We start from the raw sequence: 19,294 nt of genomic DNA, 5'->3' as shown, positions 1-19,294 counted from the left end.
AGTGTCCATCCTACAATTTGTCCTTCCATGTTGTGTTGACTCTTCTGGGTCTTATGCATCACCATAAAAACTTTGTAATCAGTTTGTCAGTGTCCACAAAATAACTTGCTGGAACTTTAAGTTTGCATGGTATCTATAGATCAAATTTGGGAAGAATGACATCTTCACAATGTTGTTGGCTTTATAAAAACTTTTCTGAAGTAAAATTCATATACAGTGAAGCTCATACATCTAAAGTGTACAATTCAATGAGTTTTCATAACTGTAATAGAGAATATTTGTATTATCTAAGAAAATTCCATCTCACCCACTTCCAGGAAATCCCAACCTCATGAATATTCTCATACACATTTTTCTGTGGACATATTTTCCGTTTCTTTGAGTAAGTACCTAGCAGTAGAATTACTAAGTGATAGGGTAGTTGTATATTTTTCTGAATACGTTACCATACAGATGGTGCCATTTTATATTCCCACTAACACAGTATGGTCTTCCACAGTCTCACCAAGATTTGGTATGAAATTATATATTACTATGGTTTTAGTTTGCAGTTTCCTGACAATGACATAGAGTATTTATTCTTGTACATATCGTTTCTTTTGCAAAGCATCTGTTCTAGTGTTTTATCAATTTTTTAATTCTTATTTAATTTTTAGTTGTTGATGTGTAGGAGTTCTTTATGTATCCCCTATAGAAGTCTTTTCTCAGATATATGCATTATATTTTCTCACAATTTGTGGCTTGTTTTATTTTATTAATGGGTCTTTTAGATAAGCAGAAGCTTAAAAGTTTTGACAAAGTCCAATTTATAAATTTCCGTTTTATGTTTAATGTTTTTGTCTTCTCATAAGAAATCTCTGCTAACCTCTGGTCTCAAACATATTCTCCTATGCTTTCTTCTAGAAACTTTCTAGTTTTAGAGTCTAGGTTTAGATCTAAAAACCATCTCAATTAATTTCTGTGTGTGGTATGACGTGGGAGCTGAAGTTCCTATGGTTTCAATATGTTTATCCTCTTTTTCCAATACTATTCATTAGCATAAAGTCATAATACTCCCTTATTTTCTTTTATTATCATTTTAAAGCCTATAGGACCCATAGTATTATTCTCTATTTCATTCCCAGTATTGATTATTTGTGTTTCTCTCTTTTTCTTGACCCGCTTGCTATGAGTTTGTCAATTTTATTTAATTTCTTCAAAGAAACTTCTTTTGGCTTTTGTTAACTCTCTCCATTGTTTTCTATTTTGTCAACTTTTGCTCTTTTAAAAGAAGTTTTATATAAGGAAATTATCTACATGGCTTAATTTCTCCTTATTTTAGAGCAATTTAAAGTGAAATCTTTTATCATTGGTTTTATCTATTTCTTTTATTAAAATATAAAAGGGGATGCCTGAGTGGCTCAGCTGTTGAGCATCTGTCTTTGGCTCAGGTTATGAACCCATGGTCCTAGGATCGAGTCCCACATTGGGCTCCCCGCAGGGAGCCTGCTTCTCCCTCTGCCTGTGTCTCTGCCTCTCTCTCTGTGTCTCTCATGAATAAATAAATAAAATATTTTTAAAAATAATAAAAAATAAAATAAAATAAACAGTAAGCTCTTTGAAGAAAAAATATTTATCTACTTTTGTATAACTATTTCTGGTATTCTTTCTTGCTTCTGTTGATCTGATTTTGTACCTGCTATCATTTCCATTTAGCCCGAAAAGTTTTCTTCAATGTATCTTTAGGGAATCAGACTTTACCTTAATTTCTGAAGAATAGTTTTGCTGGATGTAGAATTCTAGATGAACCGAATATATCAATCAGCACTTTAAAGGTGTGCTATTGTTTCTGTTGAAAAGTCAATGATAATCTGTATCACTGTCTCTTTATGTGATGTCTTTTCCTCTGACTGCTTTTCAGGATTTTCTCTTTCTTGTTGGTTTTCAGAAACTTGGCTAAATTGTGCCTAGATGTGGGGTTTTATAGTTAACTTACATGGGTTTGCTGAGCTTCTTGGACCTATAATTTGATGTTTTCTACCAATTTGGGTGATTTTCATCTATTCTTAATTTTGGTTTCTCTTTCTCTCTGCTCTTCCTCTGGAACCCAATTAAATGATTTTTAGACTGATATTTTCCCACAGGACCCTGAAGTTCTTTTCACATACTTGTAAAACATTTTTTTTTCTCTATTCTTCAGATTGGACGGTTTCTATTGATGTCTTCAAATTTCCTGACCCTTTCTACTACTTTTAATCCTATCTGTTGAATTTTGTTTTAAATGTTATACTTCTCAGTTCTAGAATTTCCACTTGGTTCATTTTTATAGTTTCCATATCTTTGCTATAATTCCCAACATGTCCCTCATTATGATTATCTGATTCTTTAAGTCCTTTGACAAATATATAATAGCTCCATTAAAGTCTTAGTAACATCTGGGTCATCTTGTGTGATTTACTATTTGATCACACCTTTTTTGTTTGTTTATTCATATGTCTAGTAATTTTTTATTGTATACTGGACATTGTAGAGGATTCATTATAGACTCTGGTTTCTGTTATTTTCCTCTGAACAGTATTTAATCTTGTCCTAGTTGATAATTACATCCCTGGCTGATCACCCTGAACTTGTAAAGACTTGGTTTGATACTTTGATGGGATCTGTTTCATTAGGCCTAGAGCACATCCTTTAATTATAATATCTAGTCTTTATATCTAAGGTATGACTTTTCTAGAGTTTAAGTAAAAATCTTGAAAAATTGTGAAGCTCCTCAAACTTGGCAGGACTCTGATTCTACACTCTGTCTCATGCAGTGGAAAGAAGCTGAAATCCCTGTTCTGTTCTTTCAGCCTCCCAGGAGTAGTTTTCTGTGGGGCAACTCAAAATCTCCCCTGCACATGTATAGTTCAGGGGTCAGCCCAGGGCTTGAGAGGACGACATAAGTGGATTTGGGGGTCACTCCCACTGTGATCCCTCTTTCTGGGATTTTCACTCCTCAATTTCCAGTCACTGTGATAGCTCCCAAATTCCACTCTCCAAACCTTCAGGCCAATAAGACAACAACATTCTGCTTGAGTTTTAGTTGTCTTGTACCAGGCAGACTAGAGCATTCTCAGAAAATTCATAAACATATTGATCTTATCCAGTATAGTTCCTTCCTTCAAGGTCAATTCCCTCCAATTTCTGACTGCTTTTGGTCACTGTCTGATATGTTTAAATAGTTTTCTTGAATATTTTGTCTAGACTGTATAATTGCTATCTGTAGAAAGGATAGTCTGTTACATGGTACTACATTGTAACCAGAACCAGATCATATATCCATAACTTTTTCATTTGATTTCACCCAAGTAAGAGCTGCCTTCTTTACTTGCAGCAAAAATTGCAGCAGCATGAAATTTGGGATAAGCCTTTCATTTTTCAATCAGTGGTTCCCTCTTCTAGATCTACATTACTTTACTGAAAGGGAGATGCTCCAAACAGAGAAACAAATGCTTGACTTCCTTGGGACAATCTCAAAAGAAATACCAAGTCTGCTTTTGCTTTAGTATTTGTAATAGCTCAGGACCATAGCCTTCTAAAATTCTTTAGCCTGAAAGATGTGGCTTCTCAGTTTTATAAATAATCCTTGAAAACGGCTCTATGACTGACCATCTATGTAAATAAGGGAAGCCTTTGTTTTAATTTGTTTTACTGGGTAGACTAGACAAATTAAGGGAAGGAAAGCCAGGTAAAAGAATTTAGTAAGCTGGGAAATGTCGGATGTTTCTTTTGTAGGATGTGGTTTAGAGATTCCTAGTTGGAATGGCCCATACCATAAGAGTTCCGGGTGGGTGCCATGCCACACAGGAAACAATTGTACCCTGCCCCTGGGAGTAAGCCAGAGAGCTAACAAATTCAGTGTGCATTGAAATGCTTCATCAACAGGCCTTCTGCAGGGCCTGCCCTCTCTGCTGGGTCACTGACCTTTATAAGTGCACAGTCATGGCCACCGCCTGACAGGCATGAAAAGAAGACAGACAATGGACGAGAAGGAGACATGCACAGAGGGGGAAAATGCACTCATTCAAGGGATTTACTGGTCAGAGATGTCATGTCCTATGCCCAACTCCAGAATGCAAGTGACGGTGTTTAAACCATGCATACCAGGCCAAGGAAATATAAGAAATGATTATCATTAACATAAAAATATCTCTGAGAATAATGATCAATTTTGTAGCAGCAAAGAAAAATGTAGAAATTTGTTCTTTGCTCTAAATTTTTTTTTTACCAACTTCTAAAAGCTGTAGATCATTAAAATTGATTAGAGTGTCATACAGCCTGATTTCAAAGGCATTCCAGACTCCAAAGACAACATCATACGGTGGCTTGCAAGTGGGCAAAAAAAATGAATTTGGGTCCTGAATTTGTCACAAAGTAGTTGTGTAACCTTTGGCCACTTGCTGCAAACCCTCATTCTCTGTCTCTGTGTTAAGTGGGTGCTCTTATGGTACAATGACCCCATTTCCCTAATATTTGAGGACATCTGTTTGTTACTGTCCAGTTGTATTCTCAGATGATTTGTACAGTTTCTTGTTCAGGAAGTTTAAAAACCATGTTAACATGGTGCTTTTCAAAAGAAGCTTCTGAAACCCTAAATCTTTCCTCATTCAATAAGATGCTCTGGTGTTATTTTACATATTAGAATTCCATGTAGGCCTGTGTTTATTTTTATTTTAGTTTTTAAAGGAACCTACTACTAGGGGAAAAAGCATTTGAAATCTCATTCTCCAAGATGTTCTTTTATCTCCAAAGGCCTGTAATTCCTGTAGTAAAAAAGGAATGTATATATGTGTACCTTTTATTGATAAACATTTTTCAGAGGCCTCTACCAGTGATAATAAATTACATAGCTCTACTATTCTTGGCCAAAATACGATTCTGATAGAAAAATGATGTATTATAGATGCATATGGAGAGAGACATGTGTTCTGAGAAGCCTAGTCTGGAAGAAGAGCCCTGTCCTAAGTTGCTTTTACAGCCATCCCCCACTACAGAGATAGGTCCCATAGAGTGGTGTTATCAACTGGTTCTGTCCACATTTCATGGTCTTACCCCTCTTGTCTGGTTACATCAGCCTAAGGGCATCTAAAAAAGGCATCTAAAAAATGGCATCTTGCCTTGGCTTCCACCCCTAAGTGCCTAACAACCCATCTTGCTTCTTGGAGAACTTCTCTTGATGATCAGTTATTCAGGGAAAGTAATCCACTTGTAACACAAACTGAACCCAGACATAATTATGTGCATATGTCTGCAGAAAGGACAAGTATATGATGCATTTCAAAGCCAAATACAAGTGATTTCTATTATTAATCATCAAGAAGTAATCTTTCTTACTACTCTTTTCTACAAATACAAAGTAACTAAAGAGTTAAAGTGTGTGAGCAATCTGCAAGTGGGCTCCCAAGTCTAAACCACACTGATATTTACAGTAGCTTTCACTTGAGAACCTACTGTAGTGATTCTTTTTATTCCCAATGCACAAAAGTAAAGAAATTTAGTTCTGGAAAGGATGATGTCAAAGTTTATTTTAAGATGCAAGTAATCATTTTTCTCTGCTAAAGAGACTGAACTCTCTATGACAGAACATAAATGTCTGATTAAGGGTAAAGGTGAAAGTCTTGGTTTGTCTTCTAGAAGAAGCAGATGATACTTCCTTGTAGTCCCTAAGCCTGTGTGATTGGAATAACCATTCCCAGGGCTTCATGAGAAATACTCATAGCAGGGCTATGTGTGTGTTTAATATAGTTAAATCACTGTGTTTAATATAGTTACTCCCCAAATACAAAGGTGTTGGACCACCCTCTAGGAGTTTTTATTCAGTTGCATGAAGACTCTCATAACATTCATGTAGCCTAAAATATCAGTCATATACTAAACATTTTGCACAGTTAGGTTTTTTTAGATACATTTTTAGTTTGTTCTTAATTGCTCTATTCATTTTTTTATTTCTCTATTCCTAGAGTTTTCTTGCTGGAGCAGAGGGGGAGCCACGTTTAAATATAATAGAGAGGACTGTTAGAATTCTGAGGAAAGTGAGTATGCTAACCCCACCCACATCATCAGGAGAAACTTCCTGTGTGAGGTAGGATTTAAGTCATATTAATTTGTCCCAGACCACACCAAAATTAAGCTGTTCACATCCAAAACATTCCATGAATTCAGTTGCGAGGAAGAATTTGTTCAGCCATGTTATGGATTCATATTTCTCTCCTCTCCCAAGAAGGTCTGGGTGTCCTTATAAGGGAGAATGCCCCTGTTTCCCACAGTGTGGAGAGCTAAATAAATACTCTCTCACAGTCAATGCAGAGGTAACTTTTTTTTTAATGGATTAAAAAAAAAAAAAAGCAGTTCTGAGAGCCCATCACTGTTTCAGCATCCCCATTCAGAGAGGGGGCTTTTGTCTCTCTCTCAGTGGGAGCTGCCATTTTAATGGGGCCTCCAGCGGGGCCTAGTTTGATGATGTGAAGTAGGTCTGGAAGAATGGAGGAAATTTTTTTTAATTTAGATTTTGGTTAATTTAACTATACTAGCTTTCAAATGAACTGAAACTTTAAAAAGTAAATACATGGTAAATGCAGTCAAAAGCTGCCACCAAATAATTTCAACAATTTCTCATTTCTGAAGCTTTCTCATTTGAAAACCAATCCCTTGAAGTTCTAACAGGCATTAGGGCATCCCCCTCCCATCTGTTTGCAAAAATGAAAATCAAGAGAGTTCATTCTTAAAAATAGGCCTGCAGCATACACACGTACTTGAACACAAAGATACACTCCTACGTGCTAGATGAAAGCATCTTCCAAAAATTGCTTTTAGCTGATTGGTGATCCAAGCCAGAATTGAGATGGCTTTGTGGTAATTCTGGGGTTTCCCTTGGGCCTGAGGCAAGAGTACAAAGGTACTCAGAGGACTCCCCCTCGTGCCATAACCTCAGGAGTGTCAGCATTACTGCCCCCCTTGCCCCAAAGGGGGGATTCCAACCTCCCACAACATACTTTCTAGATAAAACTATTGCTCTCAGGAACGAGGCTGGAGTCTGTGGAGCCAAACTGGCCCTCAGACCGCTTTCTGCGGGCCTTGGCATGGGACCTGCCCTCCCTCAGCCCACCCCAAGGCCTTGAGGCCACACACTGGCTGCTCCTGGCAGCTGTGCACCCAGATGCCAACCACTGGAATGTGTTTTATGTTCCTCAGTCTCTGCTGGCTGGCCTCACTGGCTCCAGTGCTGGGCTAAGGCAGCAGGAGAACTGACATGAGATCAGTTTACAGATGAGCCTCTCACCCTTACGGGAACTGTTTGCCTGCACAGACTCTGAGCAGGAGGCACACACTGAGCTCCTTTATAGGGCTACAGGACCATGGTTCTCTTTGGCCAGTTTTCTTTAGTAAGCCACTGACTGCCTGGACCTACTGCACCATCCCAGTACCGGGGGCGCAGTGTGTGTATGTGTGTGCGTGTGTGCTTGCACACCCATGTGTACATATGTGAGCTCATGTTTATATATAAAGGGGCTCATTCTTTGCAGAAATGAATGAATGGATGAATTAATGAATTATTTTAAGTATAGTTGACACACGTTACCTCAGCTTCAGCTGTATAACACAGTGACTCCACAACTCTGTATTACACTGTGCTCATCACAAGTGTAGTTGCCATCTGTCATCATGCAACACTACCACAGTATCATCAACTACATTCTCTATGCTGTGCCTTTTATTCCCGTGAATGAATGGATTTTTAAAAAGTTGGTAGAAGAACTGATGCATTTCCGAAAAACGCAAATATCTGGCAAGATGTTTTATAACATACCTATCCATGATTGCATTCTTGGGGAATTCACATAAAGATATCTTGCAGTCGAGCAACCAGCAAACAAAAAAGTACTCCTTGATTGGGTTGAAAGGAGGAGAAGAAAAAAAAAGAAGAAGAAAAACTACCCTTGTGAAATAATTTGAAATTCAACTTTGCATTTTTCTCAGTAACTGTTCCCAGCAACTGGGGGATGAGAGTGGGAGTGGAAAAACCCATCCATCTTGGTGCTGTGCCTCTCAGAAGCAACTGTGAAGTCTTGTAGGCAGTCTGCAATCTGTGTTTGTTTCACACATGAAGTTCTAATTCATCATATGTAATAACATTTGGTATCATGTCATTGCGTCATGTCATTCATTGGCAAGTCAGTCCAGAGCTTCTCCTGCTTGCCAGTGTAGCCCTTTGGAATATAAAAGTGTGAGGCCTTCCACCACCAAGAGCTTAGATGATGATAAAAAATCATTTTTACCTCTTCTTTTATCTTTTCAACGCTTCCTAAAGGAAATGACAACAGCAGATGCAAGACACTAGGCAACATCTGAGTGAGGGATGAGAAGTCAGGCTCTGCAGACCCAATTTTACATGCAGTTCATTTTTGGAGAAGGCATGTAAAAGTGGACATCCAATTATGTATAACCTTGACAGCAGATATGCTCTAACTTTGAAAAGAATTTAAATTATAAATGTATTACTTTCTTGTAAAAAAAATACAGTACAGAAATGTTTAAAGTAAAAAGTACACATTCTACCCTCATTTCTTCTCCCCAGAAATTATCACTTACTAGTCTATGAGTATCCTTCCAGTCTTTTCGCACATGCACATATATAATGCACATGTATACATAACATATATATGTGTTACACATACATGTAAAATGAAATACATATTTAATATATCTACATAGACTGCATCTATTCTCTTTAAAGGGATTTTATGAAATATATTGTCCTGTCACTCCCTCCTTACTCAAAAATGTATGTCAGGGACAACTTTTCTTGTCAGTTTAAGCGATTCTAGAATGAGTCTATAATATTCCAGAATATCAATGTACTATGATTTACTTAGTCCTTCTTATACTTATGGTTATTTATGTTATCCCAATTTTTTCAGTAATACAAAAAATGCTGTGGTAAAAGTTCTTGAATATCATCAATGTTCAGCATATTGTATTCAGACGCACTTGTGCTATGCAAGCAAGCTATCAGCTAAACAGACAGAAAGTACAAGAAATGAAGTGTGGGTATTGAATCAAGTATAAATCTGCAAGTTGCAAAGCAGTGGGTTGCCATGCCTGTAGAAGCAGTAGACTCACTAACAGTTGTATTTGAGTGTGAAATGTATTATTTTTCATAGCCATGACATTCTTTGTTCTTACAATATCTTCAGAAGATAACATACCTGTAGGTATGCAGAGCTCTGTCCCCAACGTTATAACTAAGAGAAGTGTGGAATTGGCTCCCCCATATACCTTTGAAATAATGGGAAGGACAGGAATACTCATGGGGTTCTCTGCAGCTAAAAAGACCAGCATTAGCTACAACCTGCAGCTGTGTTTGTCTCCATTTCTCAAGGCTGGAAATAGAAAATTACAATTTATTTTTCCTTAGGTTTATTTATTTTATTTATTTATTTATTTATTTTTATTTTTTTAAAAGATTTTATTTATTTATTCATGAGAGACACAGAGATAGAGAGGCAGAGACATAGGCAGAGGGAGAAGTAGGCTCCACGCAGGGAGCCCAACGTGGGACTCGATCCCAGGTCTCCAGGATCACACCTTGGGCTGAAGGTGGTGCTAAACCACCAAGTCACCCAGGCTGCCCTCCGTCAGTTTAATATCCTGTCTATTCTACCTTCTTTTATTGTGCACCCTTTTTCAAAGTCCCTCACATCGTTATTAATTGGGTCTAGAGTCGTTCCTTTATTATTCAATTATTGATATACATCAGGATATAATAGAGCTCAATAATCTCCAGTATACCAGGAAAAAATAATTGCCATTCATCATCTGGACCAATGAATCTTTTTTTGTTTGTTTGTTTGTTTGTTTGTTTTGTATTGTTCAGTCATTTATAAATAATTTATAGAAATAAAGTGACAGTCAAAAAGATTTTGTTTGAAATCTTAATAATAATTTAAACATAGAAAATTCAAATTTATATTTCAGATTTTCCTGCTTCTGAAAGTATGCATGCCCCAATGGTTAGTATCTTTAAAATCCAACTGACAGGGAATGCCTGGGTGGCTCAGTGGTTGAGCGTCTGCCTTTGGCTCAGGTCATGATCCCAGGGTCCTGGGATCAATTCCTGCATCAGTCTCCCTACAAGGAGCCTGCTTCTCCCTCTGCCTATGTCTCTGTCTCTCTCATGAGTAATTAAATACAATCTTTAAAAAATAATAAAATAAAATAAAATCCAACTAACAATCCATCACCTGCCATGCAGGAGCCTGGATCATTTCTATACTATAAGCACTAATTTTGGATTTCAAATACCTCTGTAGTAGATTTTAGCTTATCATTATTCCTGGGTTTTGTAGCATTTGGCATTATCAAATGCAAAATAGCTCTGGACATATATCTAAAATAAAATTGCTCTATCATATTAGTTTCTGCACCTGATAGAAATGGAAATTAACAGGTTATTATTTGCACATACTTGAAACCTAGTGTCATACATTTCTAGGAATCATCCAGAATCTTACAGTGTTTAGCAATTTTAGTTTGTGTGGGAGTATGAATATGAAGTATAATGTTTCAGTGAGCCTCCTCCTGTAAGAAGTATCTGAACTCTAATGCCCACTCTTTCCCAGTGAAGTTTCCTGATGCCACTCTAGCTGCATTTCCAGTATAAAAGTTGATAGGGCCTTCGGGAGCCTACATCAGGCGGGTAACCAGGTCCTGAAGGAAGGATGGAGCATGGGTCTCTACTTCATTCATTGGGGAATTTCTCATGGGAATCAGAGTACCTTACACCATTTAGAGTACTCCAAAAGCTTGTTGTTCTCCTTACTTGTTGTTCTTTGCCTACCCTTCGCCTCTTTTTTTTTCTTACAACCCAGAATTCACATTATAATGGATTTTACAGTTTCACCATATAGAGCTGGTTCAAACTTCCTTTAAAACAGATTAATTGCTTCCATGGAATAACTACATCCATATCCTTTGCAGATTGTAAATCATCAGAGAACAAACCATAAGCCATTTTCAGATACATTTTCAGAGGTACAGATGCTGGTTCTCCCACCTACTAGACAGATGACCTTGGGCCACTCTTTTAACTGCTCTAAGCTCCTATCAGCATAAAATCTACTTCACTGGACGATATCAATGATTAAATGAGATTAAAGGAAAAGTTCTGGGGCACTTGGGTGGCTTGGTGGGCTAAGCATCTGCCTTAAGCTCAAGTCATGATCTCAGGGTCCTGGGACAGAGCTTCGCATCAGGCTCCCTGCTTAGTGGGGAGTCTGCTTCTGCCTCTGCCCCTCTCCTTCCCTCAGGATCTCTCTCTCTTTCAAATGAATAAATAAAATCTTAAAAAAATAATAAAAGAGGAAAGTTCTATAAATGAGCCCACCACAGTGCCTGGCCACTGTAGAAGGGGCCAATAGTGTTTATGAAGTCTAAATCCTTTTAAAAAACAATCTCATTTGGAGAATAACGCATTGCATGAAAAGGATTAGCCCCTCCAAATCTCCAAGATTTTAATTTATAATAAAAGATTTTCTTCTTATATATACCATTTTAAGTGAAATATGGTGGTTTTATATAAAGTAACTGGTAAAGGTTTGAATAATTTTGTGTTTATGTAATTTCACTAGGTTTATCCTAATTTAATAAAAGAGGAAACGGAAGTATATGCATTTGATTACTGAAGGAGAAGACAATTTTTTCAATAAAGTTCTTATGAGCCAATTTTCATTTTTTCAGAATATTCGTTTTTATGGAGTGACTTGACCTGAGTCAAGTCATAAAGGCATATTTTACTGAATTTGAGACCCAACTGCTTTTGAGGAGCTAGTGTGCAATCTTGAATCTCATCAAGAAAGCATTTGAAATTAGGGCTGCTTATGTGTGATTATTTTCATCCTGTCAGGATGGTCATTTCCCTAGAATCCAAATTATTCATTTAGTTTTTCTTTTTTAATCCATTATTCACCATCTTTCTTCCTCATCCCTACCAAACTATGAAATAAGATGTAGTGACTTGTGAGTAGGAGGATGCTTGAGGTCTGCTTCACATACTACACTGTCACCGGTATATGAAATCCCACTATTCTCATGTTTTGGCTTGTTAGATTCAAAGTCTCACAGGTACAGAGATTTTATCTATTTCTAAAACTACCGTACATATAGTGGGTACTTTACACAGTATTTGACATAAAGTGGTGCCCAATAAGAGTTTGTTGAATGAATGCAACACTTTTTAAATTTCTTACCATGATTTAGTAATGCAAATACATTCAGTAATAATATAGTCTGCATATCCATCACTAGAACCATCAAGGTACTTAGATGTCCACTATGTGCCACAACCATGCTAGTCCCTTCTGCACAATGCACTTAGCAGCTATGATGAGGAATCATATTCCTGATGTTTGTCTGGGAGCAAGGATTATTTGGGGGAAGGGAAAGGATGTGTCTAAGGACACAGAGCAGCTTGGGAGGGAGAATCATACAAGGGAAAGCTAATAATAATAATGGTTTCATTTACTGAGTTCTGACTGTGGAGCATTTATTCCATTTAACCTTCATGCCAACAATATGAGGTTATTTCCACTTCACAGATAAAGACTCTGAGGCTTATAGATGTTCAGGAACTTCCCCGAGGTCATGCGACCGATGTATGGCAAGGCTAAGCTTTGAAACAGTTTTCTGACCCTAAAGCCTTGTCTCTAGTCGCAATGTTTCTGACCTTTACTTCCATAAGGGCAGAGGGTTCCCGGGACAGGGTGAGATGGGATTTGAAGCAAAGAGAAGTGTAAGCCAGTGTGCCACCAGACTAGCCTCCTCTACATCATAAGGTTGTTTAGAATACACTCTATTTAGGACAGAAGGTAATTAATACTCATAAAGTTTAATTATCCGGTTTTACTCTTTCTGACTGAAAGTCACTTGGGACAACCCAAGATACTAGACAACATTCTCACCCTTGGAGGCTTATAACTGAACGTTGGAATTTGGAAATACCAGAGGTCCTGAGATACAAAACTATTTTAGCGAATGTACTAGCCATAATGTGAGATTCTATGTTTCCTACCGCTGAAGTTGACTGAACTGCTTACCTCAGCTGCTTCCCAGTCTTCTGAGAAAGCAATGGCAAATTCTAGAAAAGTTACATGTTAGGGCAGGGAGTACAAGGTGTCTCATGCAGTCTACACAGATTCTGAGGCCTTAAACCAAGCCAGCAAATGCCTGCATGTGGAAGCAAACCCCCAGAAGCAGAGAGGTCTGGCTTTCCACATAGTGGGGTGGCGAATTAGCCATGTCTAACGAACCAGTGGAGCTGGTCCCAGGAATTGGTTTCCCTGAAGGTTTGTGTCTGAAGAACCAGAGAGGGTGGGCTTTTGGAGGGAGAATGCAGAGAATAATGTGGTGTGTGTCATGGGTTCTAGTTCTTTACCTCAGCCCCATAGACTCCTATCTGAGCCCTGAGGAGGCAAAACCTGAAGGAAGAGTTTTCCTGAGAAACTCTGTGAGGCTGGAGGTAGGAGCCATACTTCTTAGGGCCTGGTGGCCAAGTAGGACAGTCAAGTAGGAAGAACTGTTTTCTCCATATTGGGGTTAGATGCAGCAACATTTTCTCCTTCACAGATGGCTCTGGTCATGCTCATGTTAAGAACTGGTAACCTAGAAAGAACTCAGGGCCCGCGATCCCAGACAAAGGCATCAGTGCTCACAGGTGGGCAGTGGCCATGGGACGGTAGTACCATTCAATGCCTTCAAAGGTGGCTGAAACCAACAGAGAAGCTATAGAAATACCACATGAAGATACTGGGTGTGGGCTTCCTTTAGATACCTTTGCAGCCTTCTGTGAATGAATTCCAAAGTTGCTGAAGATTCTGTGTTTAGAGATAGTTCAAAGAGCTAAATGCCTTGAATGATGACTTCAAATGTGACCCACAAAGTCTTATATTATCTAGAAAATGGAATTTTATGCTACTAAAAATAAGTTTTGAGAATCCCAGACCCACTCATGGAAAAATGACCTGGGACCCTCTCACTTTTTTACCTTTCTTATCAGCGCCTACCCCCTTCTGTCATCCCAGCCTTTCTCCTTGTCCTTGGGTGTCCACACTCAGCTCTTCCCCGATGGTGGATGCACTGGGCTTCTCCCAGTTCGACCTTTCTCTTTCTTGAACACTGTTGACTATGGATTACTCCACCCCTCCCCATTCTTGGCCCCTCTCAGAGGACCCTCATTCCTCTGCCTAGCTTTTCCCTGCCTCTCACACGGAGAGTCAAACATATAGAGGAAAACTTTCCACACTAAGGTTTAGTGAAAGCAGACAGCAAGTAATTGAGACCCTCCACATAAAAGCAAAAAAACAGACATCTGTAGTTTACATGATACATGCTTCTAGGTTAAAGGACAGTATATTACAAACATAAATGACACTTTCAGAGAAGCATATTGTATATATTATAATTCCTAACATTGTAAAACAAGAATGTTAAAGTCCCCTAAAGAGAGAGGAGACCATCTGTGGGTTTATGACGTGAAGCAGATGGAACAGTATCTGAGAAGGGCTTAAGTTTCCGTTCCTGATATTGTCATCAATTCAATCATAACTTGAGCAGTCTGAGAAGGATGTTTTCAAATCCTAAGGTGACATAGTATTCAGGAGGCACCACAGAAATAATGGAGAATTCACCACAATGATTGAGCATCGGTTATGTTCCTGGCATACACATCATCCCATGTGTTGTCAAATGTTAACCCGTATCCTACCCAGGCAAAGCAGTTATGAGAACCAAACTTTTTCCCTCCTAGATTTTCCCCTGATGTCGCTATTTCCAGTATTGTCGGGCACAAGAGTATTTCAAATCTTTTCCATAGTGTTCCAAGGTCTTGCAGTGGAAAGAATCATAAAGGAAGCGCATAATCTCACCCTTTCATCCAAAGGGAGTTTAGCTCTATAATACAAACTATTGTTGTCTTAAAGCACGACAGCTACCAACTCTACCACAGGCCTCTGAATGAGAACCCCAAGGGGCCTTGGAATCTGCATTTTAACATATTCCACAGGTGTTCTTTTGCACACTGAAATTCGAGAACAACCATCCCAGAACATCTTAGTTTGCTATAAAAATATGAGAAAATGCTCCACAAACACTATGTTATTATGTTCCTCATATAATCTTAGAAGTTGAAAAGAATCAGAGTATTTGTTGTTTAGTTTGTGAAGTGTTTGTTTTTTTTTAGGAGTGAAAGATATGTTAAAAGTTGAGGAGGAAAGCTTGTATGATAAAGATCCCAGGAAATGAATTGTACATGTCCTCCAAAGGGGGATTAATTCAGTAGGACCTACACATTTTTACAACCTGGATTAAGCCCGTTCTTACGGCGTCATACAATTAGAATTTGTGAGAGCAGGATTACTTCACTGGGAAATCAAAGCAAAACAGCTTTCAAAATATCATATGTCTTTTCCCACAGGCATAATACACAAAAAACGATTTAGGCAAATTCACCCAGTGGACACTGTTTATTACAACATACTTTCAGTAAAGCCTCTTTGGACTAGATCAGCTCATAGCAGCTTGACATGGAATGCCCAAACATTGGAACAGCTGCTCTATAAGTGAAATATCTTGTTACATTTTCATTAATCAACCAACTATTCAGAATGTCCTGTCAGTGTGTCCCACAAACATACAAAGTCCCATAAAACTATTCAAAATCTGCTAAAAATCCAATGAACAGTAATAGATATTTCTCCAAAGATGGTTCGCATTCAGTCACAAAGCCCTTTCCAACATCCTTTGTTCCGGCGTACAGAGTAAATTTAGCTTGCTTATTTATTTATTTATTTCACCTTGGACTACAGCTAGCCGCAAAAGCTCTTGAGTTCCCTGTAATAATCTGGCCTGTTCCTTAGTTCTAGGTGGCCTACCAAGCCTCAGAGTAACATCTGATTTCTCCTGCACCAAGTGGTCTCACCATCCATCTCCAAATCCAAAAGATTTAGGTTGCTGTTAAAGAAGGCTCCTGGGAAGATGAGGTTTGACTACCCAGGTGATCTAATTTACCCCTAAGCTTTCCCGAGAAAAAATCTGAACGCACTGACCACTAGCCAAGCCAGATCTAGTCCCTCCTTTTCTGCCTTTCAAAGTAATTGTAACCAAATGCAGAAATCCCTAACAAGAGCTTCGAGGATGGGCTTCATCAATTCCATAAAATGCTTGAGATTGTGTGTGAAGATTTTAAATGTGCATATCCAGTTCCCCAAGGAGATTGTCCACACCTTCCTACAGTTTTTTCAAAAGGGTCCATGACATTAAAGTTTATGGCATTCACATCTGAAGTTCAAACATAATAGGACTGAGTTAGAACCTACCCCTTATGCTTATTGACTTACTCTTAGTTTGAGCATTCACTTCTTTGCGTCATGGGTACTACCCATGTACTCAGAAAAAGGTAAGTAGCTTGCCTTCTGTATCAGTCAGGAATTGGCTTTGCCCACTAGTAACAGATCCTGTCACAGTGGCTTAAACAAATTAGGGATTTATTCTTTCTTGTAAAAGAAATCTGGGAAGGGAAACCCAGAGTCTTTATGCAACCACCGAGACGCCATTAGAGACACAGGCTACTTCTCCCTTCCTGCTCTGACATCCTCAGGACCTAGCTGTGTACTAGTCAAGAGAGCTGCCATCTGTCTGTTTTCCTTTTAAGGAACTTTCCTAGATGTTCCACCTAATAAATTTACTTTACATCCTTATTAGCCAGAACTTAGCAACAAGGGAGGTAGAGAAGTAAAAGCTTCATAGGCAACTTGCTTCCCCATATGCCCCCAAATCAGGTTTTTATTATTAAGGAAGAAGAGTAAAACATGTTCAGTAAGCAACTAGCAGTCTTCTTTATTTTTTATGAGAACAGATGTTAATGAAGTGCCTATTTTCTGCTTAGGTTTCCCCAGGAAGAAATTCTTTGTAACACCTCTTCATTCAAGAAAGCAGAAACGTGTCTATGAAATACACTGTTCTACGTGTTTGTGAATCTCTCTCCCTGTCTCTCCACCATAGTCTTTCTCACAAGCTGGCACCAGCTCACAGCCACACACACACACACACACACACACACACACACACAGGTGCCCAGCACTGCCAGAGCACTTGAAGCTGATTCAAGAACTGCTGACAGAACCCTGCATCCGTGTTCACCTGCCCCAAGTGCACCTGCCCTCACACGGCATTCCACCTGCTGCCACACACAACACTGGATGAAGAAGGGGAGACTCCCCTCCTCCTGCTGCTCTGTTTCTCAGTGTTGAAGAAAAATGAGCAAAGAACCCTTCTGTGCCACTGGAGAATTTCCTTTGCTGTGCTCAGCCTTTCTTTGGATCCTCCTGAGCTTTATGAGTTGAGTTCACTTTCCTCAAACCCACTTCAGCCGATTTGTAGGATGGGATTGGGATCCCGAACTCTGGATCTCTTTCCATAGTCTACCTCACTTACTGGGGTTTACATGGTAGACCAGATGGGCTGCTTTGCTGTCTTTTGTGAGAAAACACCCAGAACCTCATTTATCTTTCTTCCCCTTGAAGGATTCTGATTTATTACCCAGAATGAGTTCTCAAGATGACATCAGCCCGTCCTTGGGAGCACGGTGCACGTGTCCTCCAGGGGTCAGAGGGGATAGGAGAGTTCTAAGGCCAAATATTTCTGGGTCCTAGAACAAATCACTTCTGCTCACTAAGCCCGTTTCCCTGTCAGTAAAATGGCAGTGATCGTGTCTGCTCCAAAGATGGGGAAATGAAGCTCTTTCCCCTGAGCAGCAGTATTTTCCACTAATGGTTTCATCCTTGTGGCTGCTCCGGCGGGAAGGGAGCGTCCCATCTGCGAGCAGGCCCCGGGCCGGGCCGCGGAATCTGCACTGCAGAGTTTCACTTCCAGTCCTTGGAAGTAAGGGGGGCTTCGGGTTCTGCCAGGGAAGGGGCCCAGTCCGCTGGGTGAAGGACAGACGGGGTTCCGACCCCCACGGATGGTTGTCCTGTCCTCCGGGCCAAGACGCCACGGCTGGAGGGTGAGCTCTGAGCCCCCCGGAGGTGCTCAGGGACAGGCGCGAAGGCCTGCATCCAGGATGGGCTCCCTGCTTGGTTTTCCGCCCTGAGAACTGTGTGCGTAAGGGTCCCAAGGGCCGCATGGAAGGGCTCTTTAAAAGCAATTCAACTGCAGGCCGGAGATGCTGCGGCTGAGCAGGCTCTCCCCTCGGCCTGCCAGAGAGCACAGCCCTGTCTGGCTTCCTGTGAAGCTGCTCGGGGCCCAACATCTTCTCTCCGGATCCTCTTCTCAGCAGCGGCCACAGCAGTAAATCTTCAGAGAGGCCTCATTAGGCAAGTTCCTTTTTGAACTCCCTCCACCCTCCAGACCTCTCGAAACCACCACTGCCATTCTAGCATGTTATTATTTTTTCCTCCTAAGCTTGCATTTTCCTCGATCCTGGCACCTCGGCCTCCCCACACGGCTCTCTCTTTCCTTCACGGACTCTTCTCTAGCTGGAACCCCTCCAAAGGGTGTGTTCGTGCAATCAAAAACTTCCCTTTTTGTTTTATCGCATCACTGAACATACCAGATAAGGCCCAGCAAAGGGAGAGAGGGAGGGCTCCGGCTGGTTGGACTGGGGGCGGTGTGGCGGTGGGGGGCAGGTGAAGGGGGCACAGGAAGAAAGCAGAGGAAGTCTTCACTTCAGCTCTGAGGACCATGTAGGGACAGCAAACAGACACATGGGTGTCTGGTGCGGCCTCTCCGCATCCGACCCCTCTCAGGAAGGCCACCTCTCAGGAAGCTGCACGCCCGCATTCAAACCTGCAGCCGATGACAGTCCAAGACCTGAAAAGAGCCTGTAGAACAAACCAGACACAAGATACAGTAAAACACACATCCCAGGGCATTAAATAGTTAATTTTCAGCAAACCCAAAATTGCATTTCCATCATGTGCAAGCAGTCAGCTGCTATTGTAGGTCACCGAGATACAACGCATTATTTCTACAGTTTGTGGAAAACATTAGGCAGCTGTAATAAAGTCAATGGTATTTCCTTCCTTACTGAAACATGACTTCAGTAAATCCCTGTTTAATTTTTTTTCCCCTTTCTAAACATTTCTCTCCATCTGCACGATAAGTCAATAAAAGAAATTAAAAGTTAAAATGCCTAATGAAATTTTATCAGGCATGAAATGGCATTTAAACCAGAGTTGCCACCCGGGCTTAGATGGATGAAAGCTGACCCGAACTTGAGGGGTTTATA

The sequence above is a fragment of the Nyctereutes procyonoides genome, unplaced genomic scaffold (genome assembly GCF_905146905.1).
Source record: "Nyctereutes procyonoides isolate TBG_1078 unplaced genomic scaffold, NYPRO_anot_genome, whole genome shotgun sequence".
NCBI classification, from domain to species: Eukaryota; Metazoa; Chordata; class Mammalia; order Carnivora; family Canidae; genus Nyctereutes; species Nyctereutes procyonoides.
This window is presented reverse-complemented; position numbering follows the sequence as displayed.